The 22669-nt window shown below is 42.9% G+C and overlaps 1 protein-coding gene, 1 non-coding gene and 1 pseudogene across 5 annotated transcripts in view; 1 reads left to right on the top strand and 2 right to left on the bottom strand.

The window, feature by feature from the left end:
- FHIT (fragile histidine triad diadenosine triphosphatase) overlaps positions 1 to 22669 on the bottom strand; it is a 1434147-nt gene that overhangs the window by 470782 nt on the left and 940696 nt on the right. The window lies entirely within an intron of this gene.
- Positions 1 to 22669, top strand: part of LOC100074193 — a 157887-nt pseudogene that overhangs the window by 29186 nt on the left and 106032 nt on the right.
- On the bottom strand, positions 6384 to 6521 carry LOC114806854. Its single transcript, XR_003754911.1, has one exon. It is a non-coding gene; the product is annotated as a small nucleolar RNA SNORA7 (small nucleolar RNA).

Genomic DNA, 22669 nt, shown 5'->3' with positions numbered 1-22669 from the left:
CCACACTCTAGAAGTAGTCCCGATAGCAGATGAAGGGTCAAAAATAAATCAATAGGATTTATCGAATGCTTCCTGTGGTCAGAGCACTGTCGTAAACACCTGAAAGAATGCAGCAGAATTTCAAGACATGATATTCTTGCTTTCAAGGACCTTACAGTGTAACAGAGATGATAATAATAATAATAATAATAATAATAATAACTGTAGTATTTGTTAAGCACATACCATGCACCAGGCACTGTACTAAGTGCTGGGGTGGTTGCAAGTAAATCGGTTTGGACACAGTCCCTGTCCCATATGATGCTTACAGTCTCAATCCCCATTTTACAGATGAGGTAACTGAGGCACAGAGAAGTGAAGGGACCTTCTTAAAGTCACACAGCAGAAATGGGCGGAGATGGGATTGTAACCCATGACCTTCTGACTTCCAGCCTGTGCTCTATCCACTATGCCATGCTGCTTCTCTAACAGAGGAGAATGAAATAAAATAAATTACATTTGAGAGGAAGAAGGAGTTAATGCTTAAGCAATACTCTAAATTCAGATCTATAAAGTAGCACTGGCCTGGAAGCCAGAGGGACCTGGGTTCTAATACTGACTCTGCCACTTGTCTGCTCTGTGGCCTTGGGCAAGTCATATAACTTCTCTGTGCCTCAGTTAAATGGAGGTTACAATTGTGAGTCCCATGTGGTACAGGGATTGTGTCCAATCTGATTATTTTATATCTACCCCAGTGCTTAGAACAGTGCCTGGCATGTAATATGCATTTAGCAAACACCATAAAAATAAGTGAAACAGCAAAAAAGGTGTGTATGGGGTGTGTGTGTGTGCGTGCGTGGGGGTGCATATACCTGCAGAACAGGGTAGGGAGGTTGAGAAAAAGGGAAGGCGGGAGAAAGCATTATCCCCCTAATAAAACAAGAACTTCAAGAGGCATGATATGCTTAGGACAGTGGTACAGCATGCGTGGTTAAATTGTGAATGCATGCATGATATCTTCTCAAAAGACCATAGTTTTCAAGCTATATATTAAACCAGAGGTATTATTTTTCAGGGTCATTAAAGTAGCAGGACTTATGTCTATTATTAGAAGGTAAACAATAGGGTGCTCTCTTAAATGGCAAAAGGTTTTCCTAAGATCATTTCCTTTAGAAAATTTAAGCAAAGAATAAATGTTTGGCAAGGAAGAAAGTCTATATTTACATACTAAAAAGACTGTCATGCAAGGCAATTTCATTTGGAGGTTGTGGGGACTGAAAAATGAGTTCTTTGTTTGTGGGAAGCAAGTGTATGCCCAAACACAAGCTAATCCTGATTCTCATCTGTTATAAAAAATTGATTGCCTTTCTTCCTGAAAAATGCCTGCACATTTGTAGAAATCCACAATGCATGTCATCACCAACAAATGACGCTCTGTCATATTAAGGGTGGGCAGTGAGTTTGAAAAGGTCCCATGGAACAAAAACTCCTATCAATTGCATGCATTTTGCTTCAAATAGTATGTTTTTTAACCAAAAAAAAAGTTCTAGATGCAAAGCAAAGCTAAGCAGATGAGGGGATACAAACATAACAAAGCAATCACAAACAACTGAGAAGCAGCATGGCCTAGTGATTAAAGCACGGGCCTGGGAGTAAGAGAACCTCGGTTCTAATCCCAGCTCTGCCACTTTTCTGCTCTATGAGCTTGGGCAAGTCACTTTACTTTTCTGTGCCTCAATTTCCTCCTCTGTAAAATGGGGACTGAGACTCTGAGTCCTACAGTGCACAAGGACTGGGTCCAACCAGATTAACTTGTATCTACCCCAGTACTTAGTACAGTGCTGGCACATACTAAGTGCTTAACAGATATAAAAAAAACCCACACACAACACAAACATATACTCTCTCTCTCTCTTAAATAATTGGCAAGTCCCACCGTCCCCCAGTGTAGTAGTAATGGTGGTCTGAGCTTCTCCTACCTTTCCCTTCTCCTCTGGAGATCACCATCTCCATCCAGGTTCCAGCAGGGAAAGTCCATGTTTTCTGGTCTGAGTTTCTGGCACCAGGCATCAATCATGGTAGTAGAAGTGGGTCTGGAGATCCCTCCCCCTAACAGTACTGGCCCTTCTGACAAGTAAAAGTTTGAGTGGCCTCAGATGGCAGTAAAGAATTCCAGACACCTCTCTGCTACCTTCCACATTTATATTTCAAAAAATAATATGAAAATATATCAAAAATATACAAAAAATACAAACTGGTGTGGAACAACATGTTTGCTCTATCTATTCTTGAAACTGTTAAAAAGACAACTGCTCTTACGTTAATCATAGTGCAAGAAACAGATGTAGCTTAAGTTACATCACCCAAGTAAGGGCATCATAGAGGTATCGTGGGGAAATTCACACTTATATAGTTACTGGATGCTTAAAAATAGAGATACTGGACATCAAAGTGTTTGGCATTGAATAAGTGCCAGGCAGCTGACAGCTAGACGAATGATGGCCACCCAAGTGCAAGTCTTTTCCAATCAGGTTTGACATGGAAATTAATCCCAAATCTTGGGAGGGAGCTAAATACAATGTGAGTTGACTGAGTTGCCAGTGAGAGAGCCCTGGTAAACTCAGTGGGAATTCTTCAGTCATTTCATCAAAGACCCATCCTGCTAAATTGCTCTTCTAAAACACTTGAAATAGTAAATTTTGGATTCATTTTCAATGTAAGAACATATATTTTTGGATAGTATAATTAACCTTTAATTTGAATAGGCATGGACAATAAACTACATACATACCTGTGTTGGGGAACTTTAAGGGGATTATAAGACTTTTTCTAGAACACAGAGAAATTCACAACACTCTTTTCTTCATTATTCATTCTCCTTGTATCTCATCAATCAAATTTTTTATGTTGATATTTTGCATGGTGTCTCTAAATGTTTATCTGGATAATACACCCAATGTTTTCTGATCAAAGGACAACCCTGTCTTTTACCATAGTTGATTTTATTAAACAGGACATACTACAAGAGAAAACCCTTGTTAAGGTGATAATCACTTAGATAAAATGGCTAGGAGTGGGTTCATAAATGTCAATCTCTCACAGATCACCTAAACATGGCATTCTCCAATTTGGAACATGCTTCTCCCTCAGCTTGGTAACGTTCCTTTACCTGTTTTAAAGGATATTCTCAGATTGAATGTAGTGACAATATGACATTAAGTTTCAGACAAAACTGAAGCTTTACATAGTTGAAATGCTGAAGAAATTTCCGGATAGTTTTGAGACATGCACTCACAACAGATGTCATATACGGCTTTTTGAGAAGCTCCATCAGTGTCATTTATGTGCCTTAACATCATTTTTTCATAGTTTCCTTTTCTAAAATTTAATAACTGGATATTAGATTTTTTGGCCCTCTCCACCAGCAAGAATTAAATTTTGTGGTTTTCTAGTCATTACTTCAGACTAGTTCTCCCACATATACCTCCTACTCAGAATTAAATCTATGATGTTATCTTTTTTTGTGGGTTTTAGGACAACTGTTACAGAAATATCATTCATCCTATGAAAAAAAAACCCTACCTGCACTTTCCTTCATAATGGTAATTCAGGAGGTTTATGTGACAATAACTGAAGTTTCCTACTATTACCACAAGGTCTACTTTTAGAACCTGGCCAAGATAATCCAGGATTTTATGAATTACTTTCCCCATCCTAGTGGGATGGTTCATAGAATCCTCCTATAATAATATTTTGCTTAAATTTCTTTTTGACATAACTATTATCATTATTATTATTATTTTTGTTGTATTTGTCAAGCATCATTCTAAGTACTTGGGTAAATATAAGAATCAGGTTGGACACAGTGCCTGTCCCTCATGGGATTCACAGTTCCATGTCAGAGTTACAGGTGGTGGATTCTCATTTTACATATGAGGAAATTGGGGTCCAGAGAAGTTCAGTGACTTGCCCAAGGTGATACAGCAGACAAGTGGCAGAGCCAAGGTTAGAACCCAGGTCTATGTTCTTTCCAGTAGAAGTCACACTGCTTCTCATTTGGAAAGTTTTTCACATCTTACTGTTTACACTGTCCTTCACATACAGTTCCATATCACCACCCGTATCTCCATCTAGGTTTTTCCTGAGAAATTTAAAATTAAAATTTTAAATTTTAAATTAACATTTTTTTAATCCTTTGGTCTAATTTTTAAATGCATGTTTCTTTCTGAAATGAGAATGCTCCATAGCTAAAAAATGTAATAGCAAAGGTTTTTGTACTAATGGTTTATTAAGCAAAATAATCTAACTTTTAATGATTCTTCTAATGGAAAAAATGGGAAGAAGGGCATTATAAACCAGATTACACACCCAAGAATTATGTTTACAGAAAAAGCTTCTCTATCAATTAATCAATGGTGTTTATTGAGCATTTACTATGTGCAGTGCACTATGCTATGCTAAACTCATGGGATAGTACAAAAGATGGGTAGAAACAATCCCTGCCCACAAGGAGTTCACACTCTATATCAAGGGCCATTCATAAATGAAGTCCAAATTGATAAATTTAGTAAATTGAATAGATGTATTCTACAAAAGTTTCACCTATGAATTCTGATTTAAAATAAAATCAATCTACAAGTCAAAGACTCCAAAAAGTGCAAAGATGGATGTTTATAACAGATTTGTTTTTCTTTCACATAAAAAATGTATTGCTAATAGATTCACAATTTTGTTTCCAATTAATGCCAACTAATTCCAGATTGTTATTAGATTTCAATTAATAACCTATGATGTCTCATTTATGTAAGCATACTTTTAGTCCTAAACTTTCATTACTAAAACAGGTACAATGACATGACTGCTTCATATGATAATGCAGCAATGATTAAATAGAACAATTTATCATTTTGGGCTACTAAATGGTGTCTCTGACAGTTTTATCATGCCCTGCATGAATCGGGGCAGGACTTCCTTTTTTAAAAAGCCATTATTTATATTCAAGTGCTTCACTTACAGAATTTATGAAATATGAAAATGATTACTAACACTTTCTGTAGAATCATCAATATTTGCAGACTTCTAGATCCAAAATAGTTCTAATGATCACCTATTCAGTAATTTTAAAAGTTACAGTGTATACATTCTATGTTTGCCTGGCTGTCCATAGAGTTCATTTAAATTTTGATGGAGGGGCTTTTTGATACCTAAACAGATTACAGTATTGCTTAATATAAAGCATGCAAAAGTGCTATTGTTTTATGAACTAAACAGCAGCTTTAAACATCTTCAGAGATTTCATTTTAATTGTTGCCTAGTAACAGTTATCAGGATTGGAACAGTTCTCTAGTTGAAAAAAGAAAACAATGATAAACAAAATAGATTTATTAAAAATTAAGACTCTTTTAAAACAGCTGATTTTTTTTCTAAGGATTGGAATGCCATTTTATTTTAGAGAGTGAGTTTAGTGTATAAATAATTCTGGAATTTTGTCATACTAGGCCAACCCCTTCAACATTTTATTCAAGGTTGCTAAAAACATTGAATATGAATTTGTCACCTTGACAGCAAAGGTGACAACAAAACCTAATCTATATGGGCCCATTTATATACCCATGCATTTCCATATGAATTTATTCCCATTAGACTGTAAGCCCTGCTCATAGTAAGCACTCAAATACTATTATTGATTGGTCATAGCATAAAAGGGCATATATATGTAAAATGTACAAATGTTAAATACATTTAAATTGATGCAGATAGCGATCAAGATGATACAATGTGGAGCACGTAGAGAATAAAAATGCTCTGTGACTCTGGGAATAAGGAATCCCATCTAGGTTAAAAATGACTTGGAACTTAAAAACCTATGTAACAGAAAAGCAAGAAATGAAGTGACAATATTTGGATGACAAAAAGGAATTCTGCAAAAAACCTGCAACATGATAAACCGATCAAACTGAAAAATACATGTAGTCAGTGGTGGGGTGCCATAGATGCAGAGATATGCTGATATATCAAACCACGACTTTTACTTACCTCTAAGGAAGCTAAATAAAGTGTACTCATTACTACAATAAAATAGCCCTTGGCACAAAGCTGGGCGAGATGATTTGGTACAAATCAGACTAAAGAAAAGAAGGCAGGGAAACCAGAAAAAAACTAGTCTGCCTAGCCTACCTTGACTTGTTTTATGCTGTCAAGTTGTCTCAGACCCATAGTGACGCCATGGACATATTTCTCCCAGAACGCCCCACCTCCATCTGCAATCATTCTGGCAGTGTATCCACAGAGTTTTCTTGGTAAAAATACTGAGTAATTTACCATTGCCTCCTTCCCCGCAGTAAGCTTGAGTCTCTACCCTTGATTCTCTCCCATGCTGCTGGTGTCCAGCACAAATGAGTTTTGATTGTAGCAGATTGCCTTCCACTCACTAGCCACTGCCCAAGCTAGGAATGGAATGGGTATGCCTCTGCTTGGCTCTCCCTCCCATAGTCAAGATTGGTAGAGTACTGGAAACTCTCCAGGTGAGACACTGAGAGGGGCTAGCCTACCTAGAAAAAGACAATTTATTATCCCAGGCAATGAGATCATAGAACAAAGAAAGGATGGAGAACAATGGAAGTGTGTTTTGATATGCAAAGAGAACAAAAGGAAGCTCCATGCTACAGAAGAGAGAACTAGGAAAAGGATCAAATCCTATCTGCCAAAGACCTGTCTCTGGGCAATAATGATAATTGGCAATTAATAAGAATGGATGAAAAATACCCAGAAGAGACCTTAGTTAGGTAAACCGATCTGACCAAACTTTAGCATATAAGAATTGGATCATGTCAATCTTGGTTCTTAGAGTGGAATTTCACAGCACTTGAGAAAGATCTCCAATGCTGTCCTTCCCTTTATTTGAATGGGGTATAAGGACCCTGTAAGTCTTTCACTGTGTTCTAATTGTAGTGATATTTTAACTTTTTAGTCCTTTAATGTGGCTTAACACCTCAGTTATTTTAACCCAAGGATTTATATAGCAGATTGACTTAAAAATGGATAGGTTTTATATTGTTCTCTCACTGTAACACATATGTTTCTTATTATTTCATTATTATTGCCCATTGTTGTCACATTTGACCCCTTCATAAATAGTAAGAACAGAGCACATAGTTTCTAGCTATCTTTCCAGTTATCATCCTGCTATCAAAATGTTCTAAAGAGTTCAGATGGCTCCATCCTCACAGACAAAAAAGACTCATCAGCCAAGTTCTCAGGTCCAAGTCTTTGTGACTGGACCAATCAATCATTTATTGAGCACTTATTGCATACAGAACATTGCATTAAGCACTTGGGAGAGTACAATAGAGCAGACTAGGTAAAGATGTTTCCAGTCCACTACAAATTTAGAGGCTAGAGGGGGAAATAGGCATTAATATAAATAAATTATGGATATATACAATGCTGTGGGTCTGAGAAAGGGTTGAATAAAGGCTACAAATCCAAAAGCAACTGTGTCCTAGAAAGGAGTGGGAGAAGAGGAAATGAGGGCTTAGTTGGGGAAGGTCTCTTGGAGGAGATGTGCTTTAAATAAGATTTTTAAGGTAGGGAGAGTTATCATCTGTTGGATATAAAGGAGGAGGGCGTTCTAGGCCAGAGGCAGGATGCAGACTGTAAGCTCATTGTGGGCAGGGAATGGAATGGGCAGGGAGTCTGTTATATTGTACTCTCCAAGAGCTTAGTACAGTGCTCTGCACACAGTAAGTGTTCAATAAATACAATTGACTAACAGATAGAGGAGATCAAGGTACAGTGAATAGGTTGACATTAGAGGAGTGAAGTATCTGGGCTGGGTTGTAGTAGGAGAATAATGAGGTGAGGGAGGAGGGGGCAAGGTGATTGAGTGCTTTAAAGACTATGGTGCGGAGGTGGATGGGTAACTGCCGAAGGCGGTTGCCCAAGCTGCTTAGAGAAGCATCATGGCCTATTGGATAGAGCATGGGCCTGGGAGTCAGGAGCACCTGGGTGCTAATCCTGGCTCCACCACTTATCTGCTGTGTGAGCTTGGGCAAGTCACTTCAGTTTTCTGTGCCTTAGTTCCATTATCTGTAAACTGGAGATTAAGTCCTATGTGGGAGAGGTATTATGTTCAATCCTTTATCTTGTATCTACCCCATCATTTAGAACAGCGATTGGCACATAGTAAGCACTTAATGAATGCTATTATTGTTATTAGTAGTAGTAGTATTGAGGAGTGGGACAACAGGGATTGAATAGTTTTGTAGAAAAATGAACCACGCATAAGAGTGTAATATGGACTGGAGTGGGGAGAGACAGGAGACCGGGAGGTCAGTGAAGAGGCTGGATGCAGTAAACAAAGTGGGATAAGATAAGTGCTAGGATTAACGTGGTTGAACAGGTAGGATTTGGTGACATATTGAATATGTGGGTGTAATGAGAGAGATGAGTCAAGAATAAGGTTGAGGTTATGGGCTCATGAGTCAGAGAGAATGGTGGTGCTGCCTATAATGAAGGGAAAGTTAGTGGGAGGACAGGGTATGGGTGGGGAGATGAGGAGATGTATTAAGTTTGAGATGTTAGTGGGACATCCAAGTAGAGATATCCTGAAGGTAAGAGGAAATGCGAGACTGCAGAAAAGGACTGGAAATGTAGATTTGGGAACCATCGGCACAGAGATTGTAGTTGAAGCCATGGGAGCAAATGAGTTTTCCAACTGAGTAGGTGTAGATGGAGAATAGAAAGAAACCCAGGACTGAGCCTTGAGGGACTCCCACAGTTAAAGGGTGGGAGGTAGAAGGGGAGCTCATGAAAGAGATTGAGAATGAGCAGCCAGAGAGATAGGAAGAGAACCAGAAGACAGTGGCAGTGAAGTCAGGCAATCGTATTTAGTACTTATTGTGTGCAGAGCACTGTAGTAATAGTTTGGTAGAGTCCAACAGACACATTCCCACATCAACATGCCCATGTGTCCCCCATCCTAAAAAAACCCACTCTCGACCCCACTTCCCCTTCCAGTTATCGCCCTATCTCCCTACTACCCTTCCTTTCCAAAATCCTGGAACGAGTCGTCTACAATCGCTGCTTAGAATTCCTTAACTCCCATTGTCTCCTGGACCCCCTCCAATCTGGCTTCCGCCCCCTCCACTCTACCGAGACTGCTCTCTCTAAGGTCACCCATGACCTCCTTCTTGCCAAATCCAATGGCTCCTACTCCATTCTAATCCTCCTTGACCTCTCTGCTGCCTTTGACACTGTCGACCATGCCCTCCTCCTCCACACCTTATCTCACCTTGGCTTCACAGACTCTGTCCTCTCCTGGTTCTCCTCTTATCTCTCTGGCCGGTCATTCTCGGTCTCTTTCGCAGGTGCCTCCTCCCCCTCCCATCCTTTAACTGTTGGAGTTCCTCAAGGGTCAGTTCTTGGCCCTCTTCTGTTCTCCATTTACATTCACTCCCTCGGTGAACTCATTCGCTCTCACGGCTTTGACTACCATCTCTACGCAGATGACACGCAGATCTACATCTGTGCCCCGTCCTCTCCCCCTCCCTTCAGGCTCACATCTCCTCCTGCCTCCAGGACGTCTCCACCTGGATGTCGGCCCGCCACCTAAAACTCAACATGAGCAAGACTGAGCTCCTCATCTTCCCTCCCAAACCCGGTCCTCTCCCAGACTTCCCTATCACTGTGGATGGCACGACCATCCTTCCCGTCTCTCAGGCCCGCAATCTCGGTGTCATCTTTGACTCGTCTCTCTCGTTCACCCCACACATCCTATCCGTTACCAAGACCTGCCGGTTTTACCTTTACAATATCACCAAGATCCGCCCTTTCCTCTCCACCCAAATGGCTACCTTACTGCTACGGGCTCTTGTTATATCCCGGCTAGACTACTGTGTCAGCCTTCTCTCTGATCTCCCTTCCTCCTCTCTCGCCACGCTCCAGTCTATTCTTCACTCCGCTGCCCGGCTCATCTTCCTGCAGAAACGATCTGGGCATGTCACTCCCCTTCTTAAACACCTCCAGTGGTTGCCCATCAACCTCCGCGCCAAACAAAAACTCCTCACTCTAGGCTTCAAGGCTCTCCATCACCTTGCCCCGTCCTACCTCTCCTCCCTTCTCTCTTTCTACCACCCACCCCGCACGCTCCGCTCCTCTGCCGCCCACCTCCTCACTGTCCCTCGGTCTCGCCTATCCCGCCGTTGACCCCTGGGCCACATCCTCCCGCGGTCCTGGAATGCCCTCCCTCCTCACCTCCGCCAAACTGATTCTCTTCCCCTCTTCAAAACCCTACTTAAAACTCACCTCCTCCAAGAGGCCTTCCCACACTGAATTCCCCTTCTCCCTCTACTCCCTCTACCGCCCCCCCTTCACCTCTCCACAGCTTAACCCTCTTTTCCCCCCATTTCCCTCTGCTTCTCCCCCTCTCCCTTCCAATCCCCTCAGCACTGTACTCTTCTGCTCAACTGTATATATTTTCATTACCCTAATTATTTTGTTAATGAAATGTACATCGCCTTGATTCTATTTAGTTGCCATTGTTTTTACGAGATGTTCTTCCCCTTGACTCTATTTATTGCCTTTGTTCTTGTCTGTCTCCCCCAATTAGATTGTAAGCCCGTCAAACAGCAGGGACTGTCTCTATCTGTTGCCGACTTGTTCATTCCAAGTGCTTAATACAGTGCTCTGCACATAGTAAGCGCTCAATAAATACGATTGAATGAATGAATGAATGAACATTCCCTGCCCACAACAAGTTTGCAGTCTAGAGGAGCCAAGGTTAGATAATGTTTCCAGAAGAAGGAGATGGTCGACAGTGTCGAAGACATCTGAGAGGTCGAGAAGGATTAGGATGGAGTAGAGGCTGTTGGATCTGGCAAGAAGGAGGTCAGTGGTGACCTTTGAAAGGGCAATTTCTGTGAAGAGGGCAGAGGCCATATTGGAGGGGCTCAAGGAGAAAATCAAAGGAGAGGAAGTTGAGACAACAGGTGTAGACAACTCACTCAAGAAGTTTGGCAAGGAATGATCGGCGGGAGCTGGTGAGGTAATTAGAGGAGGGAGCTGAGGGGTCAAGGGACAGTTCTTTTAGGATGGGGACACAGAAGCATGTTTGAAAGCAGTGGAGGAAAAGTCATTGGAGAGAAAACAGTTAAAGATGGTGGTCAGGGAGGGAAGAAAGGAGGGGGCAAGTGCTTTGATAAGGGGTGAATGGATGGGGTCCTATGCGCAGGTGGATGGGATGGATCTATAATTCTATTTATATATTTTGATGTTATTGATGCCTGCCTACTTGTTTTGTTTTGTTGTCTCCCTCTTTCTAGACTGTAAGCCCGTTGTTGGGTAGGGATTGTGTCTATCTATTGCTGAATTGTACTTTCCAAGTGCTTAGTACAGTGCTCTGCACACAGTAAGTGCTCAATAAAATGATTGAATGAATTAATGAATTTTGAGAGGAGGCAGGAGATCTCTTCTTGAGATACTGCTGGGAAAGAAGGGAGAATTGAAGATGGGGCAAGGGAAGGGAGAGGGACTGGAGAGGAGCAGAGAAGATTTTACATTTCCATAGTTCATATTAAAATCTGTCTCCCCTTCTAGACTGTAAGCTCACTGTGGGCAGGGAATGTGTCTACCACTTCTGTTATATTGTACTCTCCCAGGGGCTTAGTACAGTGCTCTGTAAACAGTAAGCACTCAGTAAATATGATTGACTGATTAGAAAAGTTCAGGGAGCAAAACCAAAATCTCTATAAGACCATTTGACTCTTCCAACAGACCAGGGCTCTGTCAAATGCTTTAGAAATTTGGCTCTTTTGAGAAGATCCTTAGGCCATCAAACTGTAAATCAATCAAACTATGATATCTACTGAGTGCTTAACTCTGGGCAGACCACTGTATTAAGCACTTAGAAGGGTACAGTAGAAGTTGGTAGGCAGGCCCCCTGCCCACAAAGAGCAATCTAGAAGGGGAGATGGACAGTAAAATCAATCACAAATAGGGGAAGCAACAGAATATAAGAATATGTACACAAGTGCTCTGTACCTGGGGGAAAGGGCAGGGGTATGAGTAGGGGGTACAAGCCCAAGTACATAGGTGAAGCAGAAAGAAGGGAGACTAGGGTGGGGAGATGAGAGGTTATTTATATTAATGTCTGTCTCCCCATCTAGCTATAAACTCTTTGTGGTCAGGGAATGTGTCTGTTTATTGTTGTACTGTATTCTCCCAAGTACTTAGTACAGTGCTTCCCACACACTAGGCACTCAGTAAATACTATTGAATGAATGAATGTAGATAAACCCAAGGTAAAACCCTTCTACATTTTCAAAGAAACAATTCTTAAATGACAATGGAACACTTATGCATAGATCGACAAGATCACAAAACACCTGGTATAGGGAAACACAGAGGTGAAGACATCTCAAGAAGGTTTCACTTTACATAAGGCATTACTACAGAAGACAAATTCCACAACCTATTCATCTGTTAGAGGATTGTCTCATATCCATTGTTCAACACTGAGAAAAATAACAAAATACTTGAAAGATTTTTCTATCGTTAGAGGTGACAAAGGATTTTTTTTTTACCATCAGCAATTGTTCACTTGGTGTTCCAACAGGCCAGCTGTTGTCAAATTAGGAAGGACAATGTTCAGTTCCCTCCCAGCTAAGACCCCATTTGAAAGGCATACTCTCTATGGAGCAAACCTTTCTCTTCTGTGTGAACTCTCCACTGACTGAATGAATGCTCTGAGAACTCAAGAATCCTCCAAATCAGAGTGCACTTTTCAGGTCACTAGATCTGCTTAGAATGTTCAGTTCAAACTGCAACAGGAAGTTAGTGGATTTTAAACATTTGGATAGCGAAGCAAAATGTTTTTTGTGATGAGCATCTGCTGTTTTGTTAAAAATGTGGTTAAAGACATTAACAAAAGTGACATTACCAGCTGTTCTAATGTCAAACAGCTTAGCAAAACTGTTTTTTATCAAATGACAACATATGACATCCAAATCAATTCCAAACCAATAACACATTGTTACTTGTAAAACAGAGCTGCATTTGAAAGGGGAAAATGTTAATTAAAATACAAATTAAACTTCCCTTTGATATAAGAATGATAGAATACCAGCTATTTTAGTCAAAATTCCATCTCTTTGCAAAATAAACTAAAGGAGAATTAGCCTCTTCTCTAAGTTTTCTGACCCAGAACCAATGCTTCTTTCCCTCCACACCCCCCCATAATACATTAATAATAGCAATAAAACCCGACAGGCAATGCAACCTAGGAGTTGACTGACCAATCAAGTCCTGCCTCTGGTGGTTTACATGTCTTGGCTTTTGGCCTTGTGCCTTTTAATAACACCTGAAGCATATGCTAATCATCTAGAAAAAGTAAGCCTGTTGTGTATTATTGCTCAACTATTCTATTTTTGTATTCCCATCATTTATAATTATCAGACCATTAGAGGTGACAGATTAGCAACACTGCCAACTGTGGTGTCCTTATGGCTTAAAAGACTGTGCTCACTGATACTATGAATACCCCCGTTGTATTAGTCAATAAGTTGCATGATATGTTTCCCTGGTAATTGCTTTCTTAAAACAATGTATGTTTTCAGGACCATTTCTGAACTGAGGATCAAATTCCAAACAATTCCTAGCAAACAGAGTGTTTAATATAGCTGGATAGTGGTGTTAGGCAATCAATCAATTGCATTTATTCAAGGCCCACTGTGTGCAGAGCACTGTATCATATATATTGTATTGTAAATTATATTGTACTCTCCCAAGTGCTTAGTACAATGCTCTGCACACAGTTAATGCTCAAGAAATATGATTGATTTATTGAGTGCTTACTGTGTGCAAAGCAGTATACTAAGTGCTTAGGAGAGTACAATATAACAGTTGGTAGACACATTCCCTGCCCACAAGGAGCTTACAGTATACAGGAGAAGACAGACATTAAAATAAATTATAGAATCGTATATAAGTGCTGAGGAGCTGAAGTTGGGGTGAATAATAGGTACAAATCCAAGTTCAACGGTGACACAGAAGAGAGAGGGAGTAGGGGAAATGAGGATTTAATTGGGGAAGGCTCTTTGAGGGGATACCATTTTAGGAGGGCTTTGAAGATGGAGATATTGGTTATCTGTCAGATATAAAGAGGAAGGGAGTTCCAGGACAGAGGGAGGACATGGCCAAGGAGTTGTCTGCAAGATAGGTGAGACTGAGACACAGTGAGTAGGCTGGCATTAGAGGGACACAGTGTGTGGACTGGGTTGTGGTAGGAGATTAATGTGGTAAGGTAGGCTCATTGTGGGCAGGCAATGTGTCTGTTATATTGTACTCTCCCAAGGGCAGGTGCAGTGCTCTGCACACAGTAAGCACTCAATAAATACAATTGACTAGGATGGGGAGAGAAGATTGAGTGTCTTATAACCAGTGGTAAGGAGTTTCTTTTTGATGCGGAGGTGGATGGACAACAACTGGAGGTTCTTCAGAAGTGGTGAGATGTGGACTGAATGCATTTTTAGAAAAATGATCTGGGAAACAGAGTGAAGTAGTGGACACCAAGGAGCTAGGTATCTGCTGTAGGGGCAGGGATGGGGTAGTGGAATCCAATCTAGTCTGTCCCTGGCCCCCTCCCCCACCAAAAAATACCATCACCTTTCTGGACTCCATTCCTCCCTGCTTTAGATCTCAGAGGGGCTTGGTAGAGGGCCAGACCAGCTTACCTTCTCTTCTGAGTGGAAGTGGAGATGATGAGATGACCTGGTCTTTTCATTGATCTTGGATGATAAAGCCATAGTAGTAGTACTAAAAGTATTTATTAAGCACCCACTACATGTCCAACATGGACCGAAGCACCAGGAAAAAGTCCATGGATGGAAATTAGATGCGGTCCCTGGCCTTAAAATCAATCAGTAGTATTTACTGACCATTTACTGTGTGCAGAACACTGTACTATGCATTTTCAAGAGTACAACAGAGTTGGTAGATACATTCCCTGTCCACCTGGAGCTTACAGTCTAGAGGAGTTAATAAAATGATAATTACTCCCTATACCAGTCAATGATTTTCTGGCTACCAGAAGTAACTTATCTAGGAGTCAAGCGACCCATAGAGGTTGTAGAAACGGTTTCACAGCCCTATTAGAATGTCATTTCCTTCTGAAAGGGAAGTGAAATCTAAGCTTGTTACCAAAGAAGGCTTGTGAGTCTTCTCTGGAAATTTTAAAGGAAAGAATAAGCAGCTAGGGTATGGTTTCAAAGTAAATTATTTGGGAAGCAGAGGAATGAACTAGAACATACCTCAATGTCCCTTCCAGCTACATGATTGTAGGAAAAGAAACATACCTAGGAAACACTTTTCCACAGTTTTTTAACTTCATGTTTCCATGTGGGGAAAGATTAACAGTGGGAGCAGGGCCAATATTCTTCTCTACGCTTCTGATCTTTTCTAATGGAGTTGAGTGAAAATAAGCAGACAGATTTACCCTTGAGATATTTATTGAGGAAGAAATGGAATAATGGAGAACAAGAACAAAAACTGACTGTCAATTCACTCACCAAGTGAAATGGTGGAAGTCACTTAACTTTTCTGGGCCTTTGTCTCTTCACCCATAAGACAGCAAAATGCCACTTCAAAAATAGTCTTGGCACACAAGAGTCATCCTGATTTCAAAGTTGAAATTATCTCTCCCCACATGGAGCTAGCAGAAATACTTCAATATGGCTTCTTGGGTCCAGGAGGATCCCAACTATCCTAGTACAAATGGAGATGAAGACAAAACTGTGCACAGTCCCTCAGTAACCCCTCTGTATATCATAGCCAGTTATGAGTCAAGGAGACCCTACTTCCCCCTATCTTGGAGTATCTAATCCCGTCTTTAGCTTCCTTAATCTTTGCTTGTTACCTACTCTCTGCAAATGACAGCACAGAATGCATGAGGAACATAGAGTGAATAGGCAGATATTTCAGTGATCTGGGGACCCATTGGCCTAATTCAGGCCATTTCCCACCAAAGTATTCTTTTGCAGCACTTATTAAAGTGCTCTGCACATTGTAGGAATTTGATAAATACTATTACAAGTAGTATAAATGAAATAATTATAATAATAGTATTTATTAAGTGCTTACTGTGTGTCAGATACTGTATTAAGTGCTGAGGTAAAGATTATCAGGTTGACCACAGTCCCTGTCCCGGTATCACAGTCTAAGTAGAAGGGAGAACAGGTTTTGAATCCCCATTTTACAGATGAGAAACTTAGGCACAGAGAAGTTGTGACTTGCCCAAGGTCATACAGCAGGCAAGTGGAGGAGCCAGGAGGCCCGTGCTCTTTCTGAGAAGCCATGCTACTTCTCATAGAGTAGGCTTCAACCCAGGGTGGGCCCTATAGCAACCAACATTTGCTTGGTGGGCTGGGGGGAGCACCCTGGTTTTCCCAGGGCCACAGCACATCAAGCTGGAACTCTTATGCTTCTTTTTATCTGAACTTAGAGAAGCGGCATGGCCTAGTGGCAAGAGCACATGTTTGGGAGGCAGAGGACATGGGTTCTAATCCTGGCTCTGCCACTTGTCTGCTTTGTGACCTCAGGCAAGTCACTTAACCTCTCTGTGCCTCAGTTACCTCATCTGTAAAATCGGGATTAAACTGTGAGCCTCAAGTGGGACAACCTGATTACCTTGTATCTACCCCACCACTTAGAACAGTGATTGGCATGTAGTAAGTGCTTAACAAATAACATTATTATTATTATTATTATTAAAATTCTTTTTCTTGAAGTGGCAAGTGTGCATTACGGGGTGAACGGGTGTAGGGAAGTTAGGCAAAATCCATTACTCCTTCTTAGGCAGTAACCTTGAGTTTGAAGGTGGGTTGTTGCTGCTCTTCCACCTTGTTCTGAAAATACACTCAGGCATTATGGTGGCCACTGAAGAAGATTCTTGTGAAGACACATGTACTGATGCTGTGCCTGGAGTCCAGGACCTCAGAGAAAACTGGTCAAATTGAGACTGGCTGCTGGCAAGCAAGAAACAGTCGGGACAGGGCCGTGGCCTGGGCACACATGGTGATGGCCACCTCAACCAATCATATTTACTGAGCACTTAACTGTGTGCAGAGCACTTTATTATTAGCTTGGGAGAATACAATATACCAGAGATGATAGACATGTTTCCTGCCCATAGTGAGCTTATGTCTAGAGGGGGAGGTAGGCATTGCTATAAATAAATTTTTTAATTTATGTTCTTCACCAGCCAATAGGGTTGGAACAGTGGCACACTGCATATTGCTGCCACGGTGACAAAATAATTTTCGACAATGTTGTTTTTCCCTAACCCAGTTCTGGCCCATTCTGGTTCATTCTGGCACCTGTGGACCTCCATCCTCCAGGATGGGCTTGAAACAGAGAGATCTCCAAAGCTGAGAGAGCAAAGTGTCATTTCTCTAAGCATTTGCATCTTTCCTCTGTCTTACTATGGCCCTGCCTAAGGGATGATTGGAGGTCTCCCTCAGATTTTCAGACCCAATCCCCAAGATGTAACCCATAAACCTATGCTCTAGGATGTCAATTAGAATAAGGGGCCTAGAGGCTTTAGGTAACACAGGTACCATGTACAACCGTCATTGTGTTCAAAATGCATAACTAAATGTCACACTGTCCATAAGGCTCTGAAGCATCAGCAACAAAGAAACTAAAATCTAGATCAGCTGCTGAATTTCTCTGTAAGTGGTGATCAAGAATGGCCCAAAAGCATCAAAATATAAAAATAATAATTGGGAATGAACATCATAATTATCAGCAGAACCTTAATTAAAAGAATCACTGCTCAGTCCTTCCGAGTCTACCATGTTGCACAGTATTGTTGAGACTTATTTTGCAGCAGTGTGTTACTATACATTGTAGCCTGTCTGTGTGCTTAAGTTCTGCCATTTCTACCCAGCTGCACAGTGGCATGTTCCACAGTGGAAATTAGAAAATAATGTAACCTCAGATGACAGGTTTATTAAGACATAGAACACATTACAAAGGACCTTTTTACATTATAATCTCTAACACAGTCAGGGGTAGAAACCTACTTGCCATCATTATTGAAAGTAATTGCCCCCCCCCACAAAAAAATCTGAAAGAAAGAGAAAAAGGAAGAGCATTCTTACAAACCTGTCAAGTTAATTATTTTGGCTACAGATGTATGCCATGCTCTCAGTTTGCATTACCTAAACTGATACCTGTCTGTTCTTGGTCTTTTTCAATACCTCATTAATAGCAAAAAATAAAAACAAAAAACACCAACCCCAAAAAAAGCCTCTAATCCCATCTCCATCTGTATGCTGGTGTGGATTGTTGTACTTTCCCAAGAGCTTAGTACAGTGCTCTGCACACACTAAGTGCTCAATAAATACGATTGACTGACTGACAGGATTGTTAAGCAACTGTTCACCTGATACCAGAATATATGATAATTTCCCTTTTACCATTTACCATTCCTGTGTATAGAACATGAATTCAAAAAAAATAATACAAAGCTGGGATGAAATCTAGGCTATCCAACAAGAATGATTTCTAGTTCATCAAATTCACCAAATTTGGTTGGAATTAGTGTGTGTGAGAGCTTGCATGTGCACATGCTATGAATTTAGATTTTTTCATACAAGGAAAGCCATATTACAGCTCAAATGTAAAGGACTGTTAGAGGTAATAGTGTGAGAGGATGTTATCTACAGATGATGGATCCATGAATTACAGAGATTCTCAGGGATCAATGAATCAGTTAGTGTCATCCAGTTTCTAGAGGTTCTGTTTCCACTATCAGAAATAGTCACAAAGGCATCTTTGAGAAAACATTATGAGGGATCTCACATAATCAATGGACAGAGTGACTGAGCACACTTTGATCCTGTAATGCTAACCTTCCCACTGTACCTTGATCTCATCTATCTCACTGCTGACCTCTTGCCCTCATCTTGTCTCTGACCTGGAATGCCCTCCCTCCTCCTATTCGACACACAATTACTCTCCTCACCTTCAAAGCCTTATTGAAGGCACATCTCCTCCAAGAGGCCTTCCCTGATTAATCCCTCTTTTCCTTTTCTTCCACTCCCTTCTGTGTTGCCCTGATCTGCTCCCTTTATTCTTCATACCCCTTCTCAGCCCCACAGCACTTATGTACATAGCTGTAATTTATTTATTTCTATTAATGTCTGTCTCCTGATATAGATTGTAAGCTTGTAGTGGGAAGGGAATGTGTCTGTTATATTGTACTCTCCCAAACACTTAGTACAGTGCTCTGCACACAGTAAACACTCAATAAATACGATTGAATGATTGATTGACTATCCTCTTACCTTAAGAGTTTATGCCTGTTCTCTATAATAGTGTAGTTCAGCAGGAAAATGTGCAGAAGCTTTGTCAGTCCCCCCGCCCTTCCCCCCTCCCCCCCTTGCACCCACAGCTACTTTCAAGTGTGGCCTCTGGAACCCCCGCTCTATTACAGGTAAGCTACCTTTCATCCATGACCTTTTCCTCTCTTGCTCTCTCCTCCTCCTCGCCCTTTCGGAAACGTGGCTCTCTCCCGAAGACACGGTCTCCGCCGCCGCTCTCTCCAGCGGAGGCCTCTCCTTCTCCCACTCCCCCAGACTCACCGGTAAGGGAGGAGGCGTCGGCTTCCTCCTCTCGCCCCGTTGCCGCTTCCGCACTATCCCTCCTCCCCCCACCTCCTTCCCCTCCTTCGAAGCCCATATCATTCGCCTCTACCACCCCCTCCAGTTACTTGTCGCTGTCATCTACCGCCCTCCCGGTCCCACCTCCGACTTCTTCAACCACCTTGACCCCTTTCTCACCTTCCTTCTCTCCTTCTCTCTGCCCACTCTGATCCTTGGAGACTTCAACATCCATATGGATGTACCCGACGACTCCTCTGCCGCCCGCCTGCTATCCCTCCTCGACTCTGCCGACCTCCTTCTCCACCATACCGCGCCCACTCACCGACTCGGTCACACCCTCGATCTCGTCATCTCCTACCGCTGCACTATCTCCTCCCTCACCGACTCTGAAATCCCTCTCTCTGACCATAACCTTCTCACCTGCCTCATCTCTCACACTCCCTCCCCCTGCAAATCTTTGCTACTGCCCCACAGAGACCTCCGCTCTCTCGATCCCATCCGTCTTTCCAATAGCATCTCTCCTCACCGTGCCGCCCTGTCCTCTCTTCCCACTCTCGATGATCAGGTCTCCGCTCTCAACTCCACCCTCTCTACTCATCTCGACTCTCTCGCCCCGTTTTCCCTCCGCCGCTCTCGCTCCACTAACCCACAGCCCTGGATCACCTCCTCCGTCCGCCTCCTACGCTCCTATGCTCGAGCTGCTGAGCGCTGCTGGCGAAAGTCCAAGCACCAAGCCGACCTCACACACTTCAAATTTAACCTTTCCTGCCTTAACTCTGCCCTCTCCTCCGCCAGGCAAAACTTCTTCTCCTCCCTCATCGACACCCATGCCCGTCACCCCCGCCGATTGTTCCGGACCTTTAACTCTCTCCTTAGGCCCCCTGTTCCTCCCCCTCCCCCATCTCTCACCCCCAATGATCTGGCCACCTATTTCCTCACGAAAATCAACACAATCAGGTCTGAGCTCCCCAAAGTCACCCCTCCGCCTCTCCCCTCCCCCCCACCAACCCCCCTCCCCTACTTTCCCATCCTTCCCTGCAGTATCCTCAGAGGAGATCTCCTCCCTCCTCGCAAGTGCCACCCCCTCCACCTGCGCCACGGACCCCATTCCCTCTCACCTTATTAAAACCATCGCCCCTGCCCTCCTCCCTTCCTTAACTTCTATTTTTAACCACTCAATCTCCAAGGGTTCCTTCCCCTCTGCCTTCAAACATGCCCATGTTTCCCCCATCCTAAAAAAACCTGCTCTTGACCCCACTTCCCCCTCCAGTTATCGCCCTATCTCCCTACTACCCTTCCTTTCCAAAATCCTAGAACGAGTCGTCTACAATCGATGCTTAGAATTCCCTAAGTCCCATTCTCTCCTAGACCCCCTCCAATCTGGCTTCCGTCCCCTCCACTCTACCGAGACTGCTCTCTCTAAGGTCACCCATGACCTCCTTCTTGCCAAATCCAATGGCTCCTACTCCATTCTAATCCTCCTTGACCTCTCTGCTGCCTTTGACACTGTCGACCATCCCCTCCTCCTCCATACCTTATCTCACCTTGGCTTCACAGACTCTGTCCTCTCCTGGTTCTCCTCTTACCTCTCTGGCCGGTCATTCTCGGTCTCCTTCGCTGGAGCCTCCTCCCCCTCCCATCCTTTAACTGTTGGAGTTCCTCAAGGGTCAGTTCTTGGCCCTCTTCTGTTCTCCATTTACACTCACTCCCTCGGTGAACTCATTCGCTCTCACGGCTTTGACTACCATCTCTACGCAGATGACACGCAGATCTACATCTGTGCCCCGTCCTCTCCCCCTCCCTTCAGGCTCACATCTCCTCCTGCCTCCAGGACGTCTCCACCTGGATGTCGGCCCGCCACCTAAAACTCAACATGAGCAAGACTGAGCTCCTCATCTTCCCTCCCAAACCCGGTCCTCTCCCAGACTTCCCTATCACTGTGGATGGCACGACCATCCTTCCCGTCTCTCAGGCCCGCAATCTCGGTGTCATCTTTGACTCGTCTCTCTCGTTCACCCCACACATCCTATCCGTTACCAAGACCTGCCGGTTTTACCTTTACAATATCACCAAGATCCGCCCTTTCCTCTCCACCCAAATGGCTACCTTACTGCTACGGGCTCTTGTTATATCCCGGCTAGACTACTGTGTCAGCCTTCTCTCTGATCTCCCTTCCTCCTCTCTCGCCACGCTCCAGTCTATTCTTCACTCCGCTGCCCGGCTCATCTTCCTGCAGAAACGATCTGGGCATGTCACTCCCCTTCTTAAACACCTCCAGTGGTTGCCCATCAACCTCCGCGCCAAACAAAAACTCCTCACTCTAGGCTTCAAGGCTCTCCATCACCTTGCCCCGTCCTACCTCTCCTCCCTTCTCTCTTTCTACCACCCACCCCGCACGCTCCGCTCCTCTGCCGCCCACCTCCTCACTGTCCCTCGGTCTCGCCTATCCCGCCGTCGACCCCTGGGCCACATCCTCCCGCGGTCCTGGAATGCCCTCCCTCCTCACCTCCGCCAAACTGATTCTCTTCCCCTCTTCAAAACCCTACTTAAAACTCACCTCCTCCAAGAGGCCTTCCCACACTGAATTCCCCTTCTCCCTCTACTCCCTCTACCGCCCCTCCTTCACCTCTCCACAGCTTAACCCTCTTTTCCCCCCATTTCCCTCTGCTTCTCCCCCTCTCCCTTCCAATCCCCTCAGCACTGTACTCTTCTGCTCAACTGTATATATTTTCATTACCCTAATTATTTTGTTAATGAAATGTACATCGCCTTGATTCTATTTAGTTGCCATTGTTTTTACGAGATGTTCTTCCCCTTGACTCTATTTATTGCCTTTGTTCTTGTCTGTCTCCCCCAATTAGATTGTAAGCCCGTCAAACAGCAGGGACTGTCTCTATCTGTTGCCGACTTGTTCATTCCAAGTGCTTAGTACAGTGCTCTGCACATAGTAAGCGCTCAATAAATACGATTGAATGAATGAATGAATGTTTCTGCAGGACCTCACAGTAGATAGGGAGAAGCCGTTAAAT

The sequence above is a fragment of the Ornithorhynchus anatinus genome, chromosome X1, assembly GCF_004115215.2.
Source record: "Ornithorhynchus anatinus isolate Pmale09 chromosome X1, mOrnAna1.pri.v4, whole genome shotgun sequence".
Classification (NCBI taxonomy): Eukaryota; Metazoa; Chordata; class Mammalia; order Monotremata; family Ornithorhynchidae; genus Ornithorhynchus; species Ornithorhynchus anatinus.
This window is presented reverse-complemented; position numbering and strand designations above follow the sequence as displayed.